Source organism: Pseudorasbora parva, chromosome 20 (genome assembly GCF_024679245.1).
Source record: "Pseudorasbora parva isolate DD20220531a chromosome 20, ASM2467924v1, whole genome shotgun sequence".
NCBI lineage: Eukaryota > Metazoa > Chordata > Actinopteri > Cypriniformes > Gobionidae > Pseudorasbora > Pseudorasbora parva.
The window spans coordinates 6,967,488-6,987,218 of record NC_090191.1 but is presented as its reverse complement, the minus strand read 5'-3'; the positions used below and the strand labels follow the sequence as shown (position 1 = coordinate 6,987,218).

The 19,731-nt window shown below is 39.8% G+C and overlaps 1 protein-coding gene across 1 annotated transcript in view; it reads left to right on the top strand.

Annotated features, from left to right (window-relative positions):
* The window catches only part of LOC137049305 (gastrula zinc finger protein XlCGF57.1-like), a 250,594-nt gene that overhangs the window by 143,528 nt on the left and 87,335 nt on the right, over positions 1 to 19,731 (top strand). The gene's annotated exons all lie outside the window — the stretch shown is intronic.

The following is a 19,731-nucleotide window of genomic DNA, read 5'->3' as shown; positions in this document are numbered from 1 at the left end:
TTGACTTTGAGGATGATGGTGCTGAGGTCTGTGAAGTAACTTCCAGTGTGGATGATAATTTTTTTGAGTCTGGTGTTGTCCATGTTGATGAAGATGATGGGGATGGTGATGAAGGTGGTTGGGGTGGTGATGAAGGTGGTTGGGGTGGTGATGAAGGTGGTTGGGGTGGTGATGAAGATAGTTGGGGTGGTGATGAAGGTGGTTGGGGTGGTGATGAAGGTGGTTGGGGTGGTGATGAAGATGGTTGGGGTGGTGATGAAGGTGGTTGGGGTGGTGATGAAGATGGTTGGGGTGGTGATGAAGGTGGTTGGGGTGGTGATGAAGATGGTTGGGGTGGTGATGAAGGTGGTTGGGGTGGTGATGAAGATGGTTGGGGTGGTGATGAAGATGGTTGGGGTGGTGATGAAGGTGGTTGGGGTGGTGATGAAGATGGTTGGGGTGGTGATGAAGATGGTGGGGATGGTGATGAAGATGGTTGGGATGATGATGAAGATGGTTGAGATGGTGATGAAGATGGTTTTGATGTTGATGAAGGCTGTGAATTTGCTGAAGATGGTAAAAAATGTTTTATATATTTATAGTTTCTTTGACATTTAATTGTTTTAATTTTTTAATTAGCAGGCTTATATGCACAATGCGGGAGAATTGGTATTAAAACAGTTAAAATAGCCACCTGATAATGAAGATGTTGGAGAGATTGTTGACTTTGAGGAGGACGGTGCTAAGGTCTGTAAAGTAACTTGCAGTGTAGATGAAATTTTTTTTGAGTCTGGTGTGGTCCATGTTGATGAAGATGATGGGGATGGTGATGAAGGTGGTTGGGGTGGTGATGAAGATGGTTGGGGTGGTGATAAAGATGGTTGGGGTGGTGATGAAGATGGTGGGGATGGTGATGAAGATGGTTGGGATGATGATGAAGATGGTTGGGATGGTGATGAAGATGGTTGAGATGGTGATGAAGATGGTTGAGATGGTGATGAAGATGGTTTTGATGTTGATGAAGGCTGTGAATTTGCTGAAGATGGTAAAAAATGTTTTATATATTTATAGTTTCTTTGACATTTAATTGTTTTAATTTTTGAATTAGCAGGCTTATATGCACAATGCGGGAGAATTGGTATTAAAATAGTTAAAATAGCCACCTGATAATGAAGATGTTGGAGAGATTGTTGACTTTGAGGAGGATGGTGCTGAGGTCTGTGAAGTAACTTGCAGTGTAGATGACAATTTTTTTGAGTCTGGTGTGGTCCATGTTGATGAAGATGATGGGAATGGTGATGAAGATGGTTGGGGTGGTGATGAAGGTGGTTGGGGTGGTGATGAAGATAGTTGGGGTGGTGATGAAGGTGGTTGGGGTGGTGATGAAGGTGGTTGGGGTGGTGATGAAGATGGTTGGGGTGGTGATGAAGATGGTTGGGGTGGTGATACAGGTGGTTGGGGTGGTGATGAAGGTGGTTGGGGTGGTGATGAAGATGGTTTGGGTGGTGATGAAGATGGTTGGGATGGTGATGAAGCTGGTTGGGATGGTGATGAAGGTGGTTGGGATGGTGATGAAGGTGGTTGGGATGGTGATGAAGATGGTTGGGATGGTGATGAAGATGGTTGGGATGGTGATGAAGATGGTTGGGATGGTGATGAAGATGGTTTGGAAGTTGATGAAGATGGTTGGGATGGTGATGAAGATGGTTTGGATGGTGATGAAGATGGTTGGGATGGTGATGAAGGTGGTTGGGACGGTGATGAAGGTGGTTGGGATGGTGATGAAGATGGTTGGGATGGTGATGAAGATGGTTGGGATGGTGATGAAGATGGTTTGGATGTTGATGAAGATGGTTGGGATGGTGATGAAGATGGTTGGGATGGTGATGAAGATGGTTTGGATGTTGATGAAGATGGTTGGGATGGTGATGAAGGTGGTTGGGATGGTGATGAAGATGGTTGGGATGGTGATGAAGATGGTTGTGATGGTGATGAAGATGGTTGGGATGGTGATGAAGATGGTTTGGATGTTGATGAAGATGGTTGGGATGGTGATGAAGATGGTTGAGATGGTGATGAAGATGGTTTGGATGTTGATGAAGATGGTTGGGATGGTGATGAAGATGGTTGGGATGGTGATGAAGATGGTTGGGATGATGATGAAGATGGTTTGGATGTTGATGAAGGCTGTGAATTTCCTGATGATGGTAAAACATGTTTTATATATTTATAGTTTCTTTGACATTGAATTGTTTTAATTTGTTAAGCTTTTTTAGCACTTATAAATATAAATTATACATTTAATACACATATATATACATACAAAAATACATTCATAAATAATAATGATAATAGTAACAACAATCACATTTGATCTTAACAGACCTGTCTGAGGTATATATATATAATATAACAAACCCTTTAGCCAATAAAATTAAAATCTATGTGCTATGTGCTTGACATTTTTGGCAACAAGGATGTTGCTATGATTCCAGCCTGTGTTTCCCCGTCTTGTGAGGAATTCTGCTATATCCTGTCGTGTCATGTTTTGTAGTTCTTTGTAGTCTTTATGGATGATTAGTTTTCCCCAGGTGTTGCCTATTAGCCACTCCCCCTTTTCTTGTTAACCTTGTTTCCCTTTATGTATACCTTGGTGCTTCTGGCCCCATGTACTATTGATGGGGAAATGAAGCCTCATGAACCACTGACTGTTCCGGGAAAAGATTTAAAGCCTTGAGAGTGTCAAAAACAGTGCCATCTGGTGCTTGTTTAAAATAAAGCAACCTGAAGTCTGTGGGAGAAGCTCTGTCAGATGAAGTAAACACTCAATGTTATGTGTACAAATATAAGCCTTTGTGTTTAATTTGTCCGTTAAATAAATTAATTTACCAATTAAAGTGTGACAATAAAATATAATATGAGTTTATATGATTCAAGAAGATCTAATGTAAGTCTACTCTCTCTCCACACAAACACACACACAGTGAATAAGGCCATTGTGTGATATGATCATTAAATGTGCTTATGATACTTGGCAGTGGTAATGCTTGTGTATGGTAGGAATCCCATACAGAAATGTAATATATGTACACATATGAAATATACATATATTAAAGGTGGGGTTATTTCAAACCGTTTTAGAAAAAGGACTCAGGCCAAGTGTAATAACAAACTTGTAGCCAATCAGCAGGTAAGGGGCGTGTCTATGGTGAGAAGAGAGGCTCAGTGCACAACATCATTCAAAACACACGAGTCACACAGGACGGACATTAGCCAAGAAAGAACTAATATATGCTGGCTTTTGATTGAATATGCTCGTGTGTCATGTTCGCTTGTTAGTCCATTTGCAATCGTATTGTCGCTCACTTCAGAGATGATAAAGACCCGTTCATTTCCACATCGTATGAAGCATCTAAATCCCCTAAGTGTTTCAAGTTTTCAAGCGTCATGAACCTCTTGTGCACACTTTGGGGGGGAAAAAACTGGGATTGAAAACATGGATTGTCCTAAATGTATTAAGGGGGGGGGGGGGACTGCTGTTTCACGCATACTGAGCTTTTTACACTGTTAAAGAGTTGGATTCCCATCCTAAACATAGACAAAGTTTCAAAAACTAATGTTGCACGTTTGATGGAGTATTTCTTTGTCAAAAATACTGGACTGTCGTGCTCGTGTACTATAGACCTTTCTCACAAAAAACGGAAATACGTAATTGTTGTGGAACTGGAGCTCCTGTCAAGCATCAACATATCAGAAAAACATACCCGGGAAATAGAAAATGGATCAGAGAGTCTACACAACTTCATTAACGGATTTGACAGATATCACATTTGATGGAAACGAACAAACGACAGGTATGGCTGTGTGGCAAACAGCGAGGCGAGGGATCATGAATGCAGGCCGGTGGCGAGTGTTAATGAGCAGCAGCTGGAACACCTCCTCTCACGGCAGTGACGGGAGTATAAAAAGAGGAGCGAAGAAGCAGAGAGAGGTCAGGCCTGGACTTAATGTTATAGTTTTGTTTATGGTTTAGTATGTGTGTGCGGGCATTCGTCCGTGAGGAGCTGCCCTCGTTACTTTCGTTTAGTTTATTGATTTAATTAAAGTTGTTGAATGTTCGTCGGTTCCTTCCTTCCCATATTTATGAACTTTATTACAAACTGCTTTTGGAAAAAACAAGAATAACTCAGTAGGCTACAATAACGCTTGCTTGTTGCTTCTTCGCCATTTTGTTTACCCGTTGCTCTGACAGGTGAGGAAGATGATTACCACGATTGCGTATTTCCGGTCACAAATACGGAAGTTGTTAGAAAGGTCTATTGATTTGTTCATGAGAACTGTTTGTGTTATTGTGATCGCTATAATAATCTTGTCATAATTGTTATATGTCGTTAGATGGACTGTCGGCTCGTGTTCTATTGAGTTGTTCATGAGAACGGTTTGTGTTTTTGTGATGGAAAGGGTGACTTTTTCATTAAATATTTGACCTGGATTAGTTACACAAAGATTCTGCCATAGTCGGTGCCTGGGTTACATAAGTGTGGGGTGGATCTATCAAAATAGGGCCGAGACCCTTTTTGGAGGTAGATGCGTGTTTGTTTTGGTGATTTGAAACTGTTACCAGATAGCACTTACCCCACCTTTAAAGGGATACTTCACCGCTTTTTCATATTAAACTATGTTATTCCGTTAACTAAAATGCGTTGATACATACCTCTCTCTCCTCTGAGTGCGTGCACTTAATCTCTCTGACAAAACCTGCAGTATCCCTCTCAGATACTGAAGCTTTCGTGCCTCGATTTTCCTCCGGTGACCGGTTCCAGTATAGCCGCCCCTCTGTGTTTTCTAATGGACGCGATGCAAACTAAACAATACAATTACACTTCAAATATTTTTTCCCCAAAGTTATTTTGTCACTGAAGGCAGTTATCATCACGATGATTTCATTTCAAGTGTTTGTTTTTAAAATAAGCTTAGTTTTAGTTAGTTATCTGACGCTATAAAAACGGGGGGTGTGACGTCATGATTGACAGCTGAGATCGACATCCTCTCTGAGTGAAGTTGTCACTGAGGCGCTAACGGACTTTTTTAGGGATTTGTGGGAGCAGATTGGAGCTTTAGCTTTAATTTCTACATTTCCATAACTGTTTATTTCACACCATCATAATGAATTGTTCTGCATCGGCAAGAGTGTGGGCGGGCTTTTGATATTGCGACTGTACTTCCTGCTCTCTACTGCGCAACTCCGGTCCCGAAATCTCTATTGCGCAGACTCAGTCCCAAGATGTCAGCGCCGTACAGGCCGCCTGAAAGCTTCAAATCTGGCAAGCGGAAACAGATGATGTCGAGTCATCCATATTTTTTTTTTTTAAGGTCTATGTCTCTGACGCGCTGTGTCTCTGAGATGATCTAATGGCATTTAGCTTAAACCACTAAGCCCAGTTCATTCACTATGGTACCAAACAGAGATTAAGTTAGAAGCGACCAAACAACTCCACGTTTTCTCTATTTAAAGCGATAGTTCACTTTAAAATGAAAAATGTTCCATCCTTTACTCACTCTCAAGTTCTTTCAAATCTGTATGAATTTCTATCTTTAGATGAACACAAGGGAAGATATTTTGAAGAATGTCAGTAACCAAACAGTTAACTGGAACCATTGACTTCCATAGTAGGAAAAAAAATACTGTGGAAGTCAGTGGTTCAAGTTAACTGTTTGGTTACTGACATTCTTCAAAATATCTTCAGGTACGAAATTCATACAGGTTTGAAACAAATTGAGGCTGAGTAAAGGATGACAAAAAATTTATTTTAAAGTGAACTATCCCTTTAAATACAGTTACATGAATAGTTGAACGACCTACTATGGTGACATAAAATAAAACGTGGGGCTTTTCTAAGCGGATTAAAAAGGAGAACTATAATGTATAGCGGAATAGCACTTCAGAGAGTACTTTGACTGTCCTGGCTGAGAGTCCTGGCTGAAAAATCTCTTATTTCTGTCAGTAGGGGGGAGGGGGAGATGTGAGGGAGGATTTTTCTGCCGGGACTTTTTACTGCGCCGAGTCGAAGTACTCTCAGAAGTGCTACTCCGCCATCCATTATAGTTCTCCTTTTTAATCCGCTTAGAAAAGCGGCACGTTTTATTTTGTCAACTTACTTGATCGTTCAGGGAAAGCGTGGAGGTGTTTGGTCCCTTCTAACTTGATCTCTGTTTGGTACAATAGTGAATGAACTGGGCTTAGTGGGCTAAGCTAATTGCTATCAGAATTTCACAGTGTGTCAGAGCGATTAATATCACGCGATCTCTAGATGAGAGAGGTATGTATCAACTCGTTTTACTTAAGGGAATAACGTAGTTTAATATGAAAAAGTGGTGACGTATCCCTTTAATACTGTCATGTAAGAAATCTGCTTCAAATTGACTTAAATTAAATAAATTGCTAATTACAACATTGAAATAAAAATGTAAAGGGCGTACAAATACTATAAAATCGTAAATATAAATACTTGGGAATCATGTTAAAAAACATTTATCATTTATCTTTTATAACTTTCCTTACAAAAGTAATTCAGGTTTTTTCTTTGTCAAGTTTTTTTGCAAGGTGGCTTATGATGTCATTACGTTGTCTTGACCCCAGCCAAACGCTGCATTGCTGATCGTGGTCAAGTATCGATCACCTGCCCTCTTCAGGGAACATAAGAATGAACAGTGATCTCCGATAACTTAAACCAGATATTTTAATCCAATCCACAAATTAGTTTGAAGTTGGTTTTGTTGCCAGAGCTTCAGTACGCAGTGTCACTTGTGAATCTGCCGTGAATTTGCTGCAAATGCTCTAAAGAATGCTGAAGATGAGCAGAGATGAGAACTACAGCTCTCTGCTTGCAGAATGTCAGTTACTCTCATGAGTGAAACACACAATGAGCGAAACACATAAGTGAAACACACACAAACACACATCTTTATCAAATCATATTTCATTAATAGCGGTTCACTACCATGATTTAGTATGATCAGCAACGAACTGTAGCCTACCATGCTTCACATGAACCGAACCCTTTTTAAGCGGTCTCGGGTACAGTTCAGGGGTGCTCACAGCGCACTGGGTTTTCAGTAGAGCGCCTAGCGGTTTCAGCTGGATAAAAATGTTATGGACACTGTAAGACCTTTTCGATACTTTTCAGATGGTGAAAAGGCATTTTAATGTGTGAAGTTTGAGGCAATTTGTCAAAAAATAATTTCCCCTAATAGGACAAAGTGAGTTATAAATGGCAGAACCTTAAAGATGCTCTAAGCGATGTCATGCGTTTTTAGACCAAAACATTTTTTGTCACATACAGCGAGCAAACATCTCACTCCCCGCTAGCTGCCTGTCCACTAAACACACTGTAAAAAAAAACGCGGTCTCTGGGCTGTGCAATTAATCGAAATTGTAATAAAATCGCAATTTGAGCATGTGCGATTTCTAAATCGCTTAATAGCGTGATTTTTTTTACGCTCCTGGCCCCAACCTCCCAGTATGCTATCTGAATCAATCGGAATGCAGCGTGCCTAAATTGAGTGCGAGAATGGAACCGGTCGGGCATAACACATAAAATAAAATATTATAGGCTATTTAAACAAACCCTAATTAAATAAACTAGGCTTTCTTTAGCCCATGGCCGATGAAGTCAGCGCTTTCTGATGGACATTGTCCTTTAGCCTATAAGGCAGCGGATATAGGCCTAACTCACAGTAGCCTACAATAGACATTTTTAGCCAGATATGTGCTAGACATAATAATAAAATGTCTACTTTTATTTGTGTACACTCACAGAGGCCATTGATTCAAAGAACGGATTATTTTGTATGCACTCACACCAAACGCTGTCTTCATTTCAATAAATTATTTTCTTTTATTTTTTTTCTAAATTCAGTTCATATTTCGAATAAAAAAAATGAAAATTAACTAAATCTAACGAAATTCAAAGCCAAAATAACGAAAAAGAAAAAAAAACTTTGAGTTTACCATGCAAAATCAAACATTTTGTTCTTCTAATTTTATTTAATATGTGGATAACAGGCCTATCCTTCCATTAAAAATAATTTCTATTGCGGCGCTGGGAAACTTACCAATTTTGTAGACTTTAGTCTGGGTTGTTTTTGTTGTTTTAATTACCCACATTAATCAGTGATGCGCGAGTTGATCCAAAATGAGCGAGTGCCTGCGGTCATCACCCGCGGTGTCATCCAAACATATTTGAAATGATATTCAGGTCGCGGTCGGTCGGGTCATTTGAAATAAAGATGCCAATTAAACCTTTGTAACAGGGATGGAAATTCACTTTTTTGTCCACCGGCCACTGTGGCTGGTGGATTTCAAAATCTACCAGCCACTCAATGTTTTTACCAGCCACTTTCTTGTTTTTAATCGACAGTGTGTAACTGCACGTGAAAATTAATACTACAAGCTCTACACTACTTAAGCTGTTTATTTAATCTCAAATCTCAATGAAATACTGACATTTTTTCACTCTTATACACACACAAACCATGAACTGATATACATTTCATTAAATGAGTAGGGCTCTGTGTTCTTTCTCTTTTTCTTTTTTTTTTACCTGGATGTGGCATTTGAATGATTCGTGGTCTTTTATGGCTTCCAGTTTTAGTACCAACAATGAAACTACTAGTTTTGGCATCTCGTGAAGCGTGTTGACGACATACCGAGCAGAACATTGTCAGTAGGGATGCACCAAAATAAAAATTATTGGCTGAAACCGAAGCATTAAAAGAAATTATTTTAATTATCCATTGCATTTATGGCTAATGCTATTACTGTGTAACTTTACTAAAAATCAAGGCATTGCAATTACATTAATTAATATTAAAGTTTCAAATAATAAATCAATTACAAATTATGCTAATATTTATTTAGCACGTTGCAACAACCCACAGTATAAAATAAAATTCAAACTAAAATGTTTAACTCGACCTCACTCATGTTTACATTAAATAATAATGTATACTGCAGAAAGGTACAGAAATTGAATAAAGTAATCAAATGTAAAATAACTGCATATTTAAGTGTTTAAATGAAAGATTATTCCTTATTAAACTTACAAAAGCTATTCAATCAAGAGCAGTGAGTGATGTCCTTTTGTTTGACATTAAACATAGCAGTAAAGGCTACTGCCCCTTTAAGACCTAATAGAAGGATATGCGTCATCTTTCACGACTGTATAAAGTTCACTTAAGGCTTATGTCTGCTAGGATACTCATCAAGATGAACATGTTGGCATACTTTTTGTGTGAGTTTGTCTGTTTAAGCACAAGATTTAAAAGAGAACTCAATATTTGCGCGCTGTGAGACGAGTGCGCGCTTCCGGTTGACAGTGACTGATCTTCTCTCAGCGCGAACACAAGTTCTTATTCGCGTCTTCTGGCACTACATCCAGGTAATGACGGCGAAAACGACTGGTCATATTCGGACACACGGCCTTACTCGCATGCACTGAACACAGTTTATAAAGAGGGGAAACAGTTTGCTATTTTTATTTACCCGCCACGGTGGCCGGTAGGTGAAGCGAGTTTACCCGCCACAACTCAAAATCATGCGCATTTGGCTGGTGGCGGGTGCTAATTTCCATCCCTGCTTTGTAATTTATATAGTAGGCCTACTAGACACTATTTACTATGAAATACATTGATAAGGAGGATCCTCTGCGTTCCAGCATCAGTGCAGTTGAGCGCACATTCAGCGCCGCAGGTCCAGTCATAGAGGCGAGAATTAAACCAGCTCAACCCATGGACAGTCGATTCAATATTATTTCTACACAGTGCGAGGAAAGCTAAAAATAAATATTCTAATCATCTGTTTTAGGCCACCAGAGGCACCTTATAGCCCTTTTAATCCTTTTTCGGACGCGGGACAAAATGCACGATTTGCGATAGGCTATCCCACGTTGCAATGCCATTGTAGCCTACCATTTTAATAGGCTACTTTTAAACGCATAGCTCAGGAATGTCAGATTTATGTATTTTCTGAGAGGGGGTGGGATTACAGCCCTGCACGAGCCTCATATCTAGGCCCTAGCCTGGCCCGTGTCGAACAGCTTATTAACGTTCACGGGCCGAGTCCGATTGCGCCCGTGTTTTTTAGTTTTTTTTTTACATTGTTGTAGCCATTCAAATAGTTTTGTTTTTAATGTCAAAGTAGTTATATTTTGTTTCATTTTTTTATTAAGTTAATTTAGAAAAATGTTTAGAGCAATTTTTTGTTTGTTAAATTAGAGTTTTAATTTTTTTAAGTGACAGCCAGCAACCAACAGTGAGTTAAAATCCACAGATATAAAACACTTCAAGCATCATAATGTTAGTTAATTTAGCCTACTATTACCACCACAGTAAAAGGCTTTTTTGACGAGCTGAGACAGGCTGATGCTCCTCGAAATGGCGCTTGCAAACGAAACAAGCTAAACAAATAAAAATAAAAATTGAATTTAACGGAGTTCACATCAAAAGTTTCATGATGCATTTTATTCAGAATTTATTCAAATTCAAAGACCGCAATATGAGAGAGCGACCAAAGCACGGGTAAGATCATTTAGTCTCATTAATAAATATATATTTATATATTTTATTTATTTATTTATTTATTTAGGCCATCTGTTCTAGAGATGTGTTAACTTTTCGATAAAGCTCTAATTTGTTTCCTTTGGTAATATGTTTCAAATTCACACAGAATGCATTTATAACTGCAAAGCATGTTTGTTTGTGTCAAAATCGTGATTAAAAAATAAAAAAAATCGTGATAGGTTTTTTTTAGTCCATATCGCACAGCCCTACTCTGTAGTCAGCACAAGCCCCACAAACGGCAACAAAAATAAACTGCTGCAGTCTGGACCACGAAACATAATAAACAGTGCCCTAGCCAATAACTGACAAGAAGGGGATTTGGGGGTGGAGTTTGGGGGTTAGTGTGTTGACACCTCCATTTTAAAGGTGCACTATGCAACTTTCCGTCCACTGGAGGGCGCCTATTCTAAACAAAGGCGCAGTTTGATGACTCCAAGTTTGAGCGCAGTATCTTGGGACATGTGATCTTCAACTCACAGCCGGTGGAAAATAGGACTCAGGCAGAAATCACGTTCATGCATGCGGTTATTAAAGGTCCCGTTCCTCGCGATTCCATCTTTCAAACTTTAGTTAGTGTGTAATGTTGCTGTTAGAGCATAAATAATGCCTGTACAATTATAAAGCTCAAAGTTCAGTGCCTAGTGAGATATTTTATTTAACAGAAGTTCCCTTTCAAAGCCTACAGTGAACGGCCGGTTAGGACTACAGCAGGAAGTGCAGGGATGTAATGACGTCACTAGAACCATTTGTTGACTAACCCTCCGCACACAAGAACACGCAAAATAGGGGGCGTGGTCTTGTTGCTCTCCCACGTGGAGAAGAGTGCGCATTCAGCGCTTGCATCTTCCCGTTATTGTAAGAGGCGGGACCTTTCCGGGCAAAGTGCGCTAAGCTGCTGTCCAATCACAACACGGGAAGCGCTGGCCCAATCAAAACTCGTTATGTGTTTCTGAAGGAGGGACTTCATAGAACAAGGAAATCATCAGGAAAAAAGCGGTGTACAGACAAGTAAATTGTGTGGAAAATACTGTTTTTTTACACGCGAAACGTGAACTCATGTTATATTGCACACTGTAAACATAATCAAAGCTTCGAAAACACGCAAAGAACGGGACCTTTAACGTTATTGTAGTGTAAAGCAGAGCAGGACCGAGTGTTGTGGAGCTGAGCACGGCCGCTGGAGCGATTGTTAAACAAACACATGGCTCGCGAGTACCGGGACTTTTATTATGACGGGACGAGACACTCGCCGGCCAACCTGCACTTCAGCTTTTTCCAGTCATGATTATAAGGTAAAGCAGCTCTGTTTATCATATTAGATACATTTAAGTGTGTTTAAAATGATGTTATGACGTTACTCTGTGCGTTCACTCGGCGCTGCTGTGACATGTTTACACTACTAAGAGAAAAGCGCTTCTGCAGAATAAAACAGGGTAACGCAGATATGACGTGATTGACAGGCGACTCACCTCAAATGCTATGCTGAAACGTCCTTAGTTAAAATAGCAATTTTTCACAATTTGGGATATTGTAAGTACTCAACTGAACAAAATATTACTGCAAAAATACCACATAGTGTTTAATGAATAAGTCATTCAGCCATTCATTCATCCAATTCGTTCAAATTAAACTATCTTGTGAATGGCTTTATGGATGGGTCACTGGATCGCTGGCTCACTTTAAAATTGTGGATTCATTCAGTAATGAAATGCTCAGAGACGCACAATAGTTCTGCTTTCTATTGCTTTGTTTGGAAGTATTTTTGTTGGCAAAACTGAGCAGGCAGACAATACTATTGTCTACAATGCAACAAATTATGAAGTTTTTGTTAACTGAAGTGCTGTACAAAATCAATATTACATTTGCAATTGTGCAAATATTCAGAGGAAAAAACAGCATGGTTGCTTGTGTGATATTGCTGAACTACCAATATCATATATAAATGCAATTTTTTTAATGAGGTCTATTTTGCCCTCATATCTTGAATTTTAGGGGTATATAACTTCATTTTAAAAGGCTTCATGCATGCAGATGACGTAATTTTAGTGCATTATTTTTTCACATAATTAATCACACCAAATTAACATTTTAAATCAACAACCCTAACTAGTGACAGGGTTAAATGTACATTGTGGGATATAGCCAATGAGATACATTTTTAAAATGGTTAAATCAGTCACCTGATGAAGTCATTAATAATAAAGATGTTGAAGACTTTGGCGATGATGATGATGATGATGATGATGATGATAACGATGCAGATGTTTGTGGAGATGGAGTAGCTGGCAATCCAGATGATGAAGATAGTCCCAAAATTGGTAAGGTTGATGATGATGGTAATAATAATAAAGAGGGTAATGAAGATAAGGATATGAAACAGTATGTAGAATTAGCTTATGTGACATTAAAGGCTTAGTTCACCCAAAAATGAAAATGATTTCATTAATTACTCACCCTCATGTCGTTGGACACCCGTAACACCTTCGTTCGTCTTTGGAACACAAATGAAGATATTTTTGTTGAAAGCTGATGGCTGAGAAAGGCTTCAGAAAGGCCTCCATTGGCATTCAGTGTATTTCCACTCACAAGACCCATAAAAGGCGCTAGAGACATTGTTACAAAGTCCATCTCACTACAGTGGCTGTACAATAATTTTACCAAGCAACGAGAAAAAAAAAATCTGTGCAAAAAAAATCAAAATAATGACTTTATCCGCCAAGTTATTGTCTTCCGTGTAGGTCTCGGATTTGAACTCAAGCGATAGCGACGCCCCTCCTCTTCCGGGTCATGTATTGAACGGTGGAGCTGCGTCATATTCTTGCGCATGTGTTGAGTTCATGTCAATAACTTGGTGGATAAAGTCGTTATTTTTGTGCGCACAATAACTATTTTCGTTGCATTGTAAAATTATTGTACAGCCATTGTAATGAGATGGACTTTGTAACAATGTCTTTAGTGCCTTTTATGGGTCTTTAGTGTCTTTTATGGGTCCAGTGGGTCAGTGGAAATATACTGAATGTCAATGGAGGCCTTTCTGAAGCCTTTCTCAGCCATCAGCTTTCAACAAAAATATCTTCCTTTGTGTTCCGAAGATGAACGAAGGTCTTACGGTTGTTGAACGACATGAGGGTGAGTAATTAATTAAGTAATTTTTGGGTGAAATAACCCTTTAAATTGTGGTAAATTTTTACACTTATTGAAATGTATCAAGACTTCATAGATGGATGTTTTGTGTTGAGTGTATTGAGCCTTACATTTAACACACGTCTGATTGTAGTCAGGACAGCAGTCGCCAAGTTTTACACAATGCTCATCACAGTAACACCCACGGTTACATCCGTTATTTAGTCCAGGACAGCAGAGCACTGTCGGTACTGAACACTGAGCTGAAAGACCCAAGACAACAACATGGAGGATGTCAAAGAGTTGTGTACAGATCTTAAAATTATCAAGACATGACAACATCAGCAATACTTTGTGATTCAACACAGCATATAAAAATAGAAAACATCTTTTGACAGTTTTCAAGTCAACTTTACAACTTTGGAAAAGGTGTCTTCTATTGCATTGTTAATTGTTTTTTTCTATCTAGGTTTTTACCTAATCCCTCACCTTGTTTTATGTAAAATGATACCACAATTAAGGCATCTTTACGCAGCCGAATTATGGTGGCTCTAAAGTGGCTCTGTGACGGCTCAAGATTCTATGTAAAGCTGCAATGCCACAATGCAGACTTATTGTCTTGTGACCTCTACTGTATTGTCTAAAATGCTATTAGTAGACTGTAAAAAAATTATATAAAAAAATAACTGCCTTAATTTTGAGTTCATCGAAATAAAAAAATTGAGTTAATACAATGAACATTTTTGAGAATCGACGACCTTTACTCAAATATTATTAAAAGATTTTGTAAGAATATTGGGAAATTGTGTTTTATTTGTGATGACGCAGTAAAGCATGCCAAATTGTGCCAATTTGTATGATTTGTCACATTTTTTATGTGGTTCAGATACAATAATATTTTGAGTTTCTATTTATTAAACCAATTTCCTTCATTGTATCAACTCAAATTTTTTATTTCAATAAACTCAAAATTTTAAGGCAAACAGGTTACTAAACTTTAAGTTAAACCAAAATTTGTTGTGCCTGCTCTAAAGTGACCTTCTGGCTGAAGATACTTCACACCACGTTTAAACCCGCAGAGATAATTTATCGTAGCATTTGTTCCACCTGGCACAATTTTATTAAATAACTATACAGTACTATATCAGTACCACAGAATTATGACAGCATGCAGATGAAAAAAAGAAGAAATAAAAATCTGCATTTTTATTTATTTCGAGTTTTATTTAATTGATTATTATTTCAATATTTGAAAATTGATTTATAACACTGTTAAAACTGTAGTCACTGTCATGTTCTGTGTTGTCATGGACTTTCAGTGTGTTCCTCCTGGGGCCCATTTTTTTTTTCTTCTTCCAAATATGTTTATTGAGCACCAAAATACAGGATACACACAATAAGAAACAGTACCTATAAATATACAACAGTGCTCACATTTTTTCCAGTCCCCCCCAACACAAACACACACACACACAACAGGGTCTGGGACCCCATGTAGGGGGCAGGGATAGTGTTGTCCCTGTCCCCTACATGGGGTCCCAGACCCTGACGCCCCCCACTCCTAGATAACAAACAAGAATAAATAAATAAATTTAAAAAATAATACATTTAAAAAAAATTAAACATTTTTTTTTTTTTTTTTAATAATTAGAAGCATTGTTGTTAGTTACACAGCATGTCCAAAGGACATGAACATTTCACTCATCAGGAATGATATTTAAAGAATATATGATGGAAAGCAAGGGGTTCCAAGTTTTGTCAAATCTCCTCAAGGAGCCTCTAAGGGAGAATTTTTAACCTCTCAAGTTTTAAGTTATGTAAAACTTCCTTAATCCATCTATCATATGATTGAGGTACGGCTGGCTTCCAGTTAAATAAGATCAGTCGCCTAGCAAGCAGAGTACAGAAGGCCAAAGAATGTTGTGCTTCAACTGTTAAAACGCTGCCATGTGAAATACCAAAAAGGGCAGACAAAGGATTTGGGTGAAGAGTGTTGAAAGTTTTAAACCAAAAGTCTGTTAGCTTTGAACATGACCAAAACATGTGAATGAAATCTGCAGGAGATTCGTTGCACCTATTACAGACATCTATAACATTGGGGTAGAACTTAGACAATCTGTGGTTAGTGTAGTAAGTACTATGTATTAGTTTACATTGAATCAGATGGAAGAGTTATGGACTAGCTCTAGAATCTGGTTCCATTGATCTTCCTCAATATGCCCCAAGTCCTGTTCCCATAGATCTCTGGTTTTTGGGGGGGGAAATTAGAGAGCGGAATCAAGAGCTTTAAAGATATGAGAAATAGCTCCTCTCTGATTGGGGTTAATTTTGAGAGGAGTGTCTACCAAAATCTCTGGTGTTAGATTTGGGGAGTCAGGTTAATTTCTTTGTACAAAATGCCTAATTTGAAAGAAGCGAAAAAGGTGAGAGCCAGGGAGTTGAAATTTAGCTTATAGGACGGCGAAAGGCATGAAGATACCATTATAATAGAGGACTTTGATAGCTGTGATACCTCAGTCGCTTCAGAGTTGAAAGGCCATAATAGAAGGTTTCAAACTGTGATTGTGAGTTACAGGGGCAAGGATAGAGGGATGCTTCAGGCCAAAATGCTTTCTAAATTGCATCCATATTTTAAGCGATTGAGTCACTACAGGATTAGCACCAATGTCAATAGTTGACATTGGGAGTTGGGAGTATAACCATGATTGTAATGGGGTTTTAGAGGAAGAATGTTCTACTTGGACCCAGGCTGGCTGAATGGCTGCGGGCTCGATTGTCCAGTATTGGAGTTTTTGAATGTTAGCAGCCCAGTAATAGTGTAGAATTAATAATGTCTACATTATTACTGGGGCCCATTTCAATAAGGAGGTTGTTTAAACTTCAACTCTGAATTGACTTACCCTGAGATAGAAAACTTTTAACGTTTTGGGTTTCAGAACCACTGAATTGAGGTAGTTCAGTCAACTCTGAGCAGGCTTACTCTGAGTTAAAGGGTTAGTTCACCCAAAAATGAAATTTATGTAATTAATGACTCATGTTGTTCCACACCTGTAAGAGCTCTGTTCATCTTCAGAACACAGTTTGTTTTTATTCCCTTTCCGGACATGGACAGTATAGTGTGCATACACTTGGATACGCTCTCGGACCAAATATAATATGTGTTCTGAAGATGAACGGTCTTACGAGTGTGGAACAACATTAGGGTGAGTCATTAATGACATCAATTTTATGTTTTTGAGTGAACTAACCCTTTAAGCAACCCTAGTAAGAGTCATGATTTGAATAATTAAAATGTAACAACAAACATTTGAGTATACATTTAAATTTGTTTAGGTTAATGTTATTTTTGTGCATTTAAGCATTTATGTGTAAATGGCAAAAATAAAAAAATAAATACGTTTTCACAGTTTCTCTTTAAATACACATAATTTATTTGAATTGTTGATATAAAATAATGCAGCACTTGTTTTATGGTGGTATTTAATTTATTTATTTTTTTTGTAGTTTGTCACAGAAGTTACTTTAGTGTCTTACCTGAAGCCAGGTTCCCATTTCTTTGGTACAAGAGCAATAAGAGAAGCCAGATGTGGACAGCTAAAATCTTCATTCTGGTGCGGGTATTGACAAGCCACTTAATTGTCACTTTACCATGTACACAAGTGTGAGGTGATGTGGGTTTTTATATAGGTTGAGAAATTTGGCTGGACATACAACATTCTTTTTTTCCTCTCAGGTTACATGTAACTCACATCAACTGCATAAATTTACGCACGTGCACCCTGACTAATCACGTTTTGCGGTACAAAAGTGGCATTTGTAATATGCCTTAAAGTGTGAAACTATTACAGGAATGCTAGAAAAAGCTATTCTATTATTTTGAAATTCAAATAAAAAATAATGTACAGCATTAAGTGAAAGAAATAAGAGGACCTGGTTTCAATGAATGAAATAAGTTATAATAAGAATTAAATATGAATCAGACTATAAATAAATTAAGCATAATATGTAAGGGATAATCCACGCCTAGCCATGCATTAAAGGATTTTAATGCACGAAGTAGAGGCATTTTTTTTATATATGAACAAATTATCACATTTATTTAAATTCATTATCAAAAGAGAAAGATCAGAGAGAGAGAGAGAGAGAGAGAGAGAGAGAGAGAGAGAGAGAGAGAGAGAGAGAGAGATGCGGTCGCAAACTCTTCTTTAAAGTCAGTCTAAGGTCTCCTTGTTGTCTAAGTATGTAGCGAACATAGACTAACTTAAAGGGTTAGTTCACCCAAAAATTAAATTTATGTAATTTATTTGACGCGATCCGAACTGCTGAAATCATGTGACATTGGCAACCCGAATCATTAATCGATTCACTGATTCATTAACCGTTTGAATCTTTTTGGAGGAACACGGAAGAGAAGACAATGCTGAATAAAGTCATAGTTCCCTTTCGAAAGGGAACTCGCGCTGCGTCAGCTGACGCTATGGGGAACGCCTTCAGCGTGACAGGTGTCTGAAATCGCTATCAAATCACAATCCTACTGACTGTCGGCAGCTGGTGATGTCATCACCGTGCGACCAGGAAGTATAAAAAGGCACCGTGCCAACATGACAACATCCTTTCGTCTTCAGGGACTGTTTTGTCTGGTTCGCTAGAAAGTCTTTCTAAAGTGGAATGAAGTGCACACGCAAAGTGAAGGGAGCGTACAGGAAGTGCGCTGATCCGTGTCTCAGGTTTCTCACGCCTGGGGACACGCACACCCTTTGTGTGCTCTGCCTGGGGGAAGAGCACGCGCGAGAGGTTCTCGAGGGGGCTTCCTGCGCAAACTGCGAGCGTTTTTCCGACTGAGGACGCTCCGCTCTCGCTTGGCCTTCTTCTCAAGGGAAGAAGAGCCAGCATTTGGGAGCGGTCCCGCTCATGCCGAGGCTGAGCGGCGCCGTTTGTCCTGGGGCTCCCAGATGGATCTGGCTCGCGGACGATCAGCCAGGTCGCGAGAGCAGGCGGACGGAGGAGGAGTCGGATGGAGACTCCTCCTTTTCGTCAGCCCGTGCTTTTCCAGTTGGCCTACCCCCTGATGCGATGGCTGAGTGGCGCACCACGGATCTCTCTCTCCGGGCGGCCAAACAACATAGCAGTCGCCATCGGACGGTCGATGGCGGCTAGGGTCGCCACGGAGAGGCATCGGTGGATAAACTTGGTGGGCATCGGGGTGAAAGAAAAGGCTTTTCTCCTCGATGCCCCGGTCTCGCCCTCTGGGCTTTTCGGCACCTCCGTCGAGGCGGTGGTGGGAAAGTTCAGAGAGGCGAGGGCGCGCTCAGCGGCGTATAGAACGGTATTCCGCTGAGGTCTGGGGCGGCGCCCAGGCAGGAGGGTGTCCCTGGCCCATCAAGATCCGAGGATCATCAAAAATATATATATATAAATAAATGGGCCAACGCAGTAGCGTGGCCTCTCGTGCGCCCCCTCCGTGGAGGAGTAGGACGTGGAAGAGGCGGGACACCCGCAACAGGAGGAGGGACATCGGGGAGAAGATCCGCTTCCAGCGCCCAAAGCGAGGTGGTGAGTCTCCGCCCCCGAGGGCGCGGAAGTGATGTTGTGTCCCGTCCTTTGTTGTTCTGTTGTTTTTCTTTTTTCTCCCCGGGCGCGCTTTACACCAGGCCGCGCGGGCTGATGATGAGCGGAGGTGAGACTCTGACGAAAGCCTGCCAGGCCGGTGTGTGCTCTGCCCGCACACAGTGCATCGTCTCTGGGAAAAGTGGGATTTCGCGGCCGCCTCCTCGGCCTTACATGTGAGAATAAAGCGCCCCGCCCTCAGGTTAGTGCGCCGAAGCATGCATGTTACATGAAGCGATGAGGCACTGTGGGTGAGTCCCCTTTTAGGGCAAACATTCTTCTTTTTTGCCGTATGTTTGGACTCTATGCTTCCCTGAGGGATATTTTGTCTACAAAAGATGAAGAAAAGTGTAACAGTTGGAGAAGTGGGCGTGTAGTTCCCCGGTAAAAGTGGCTAGAACG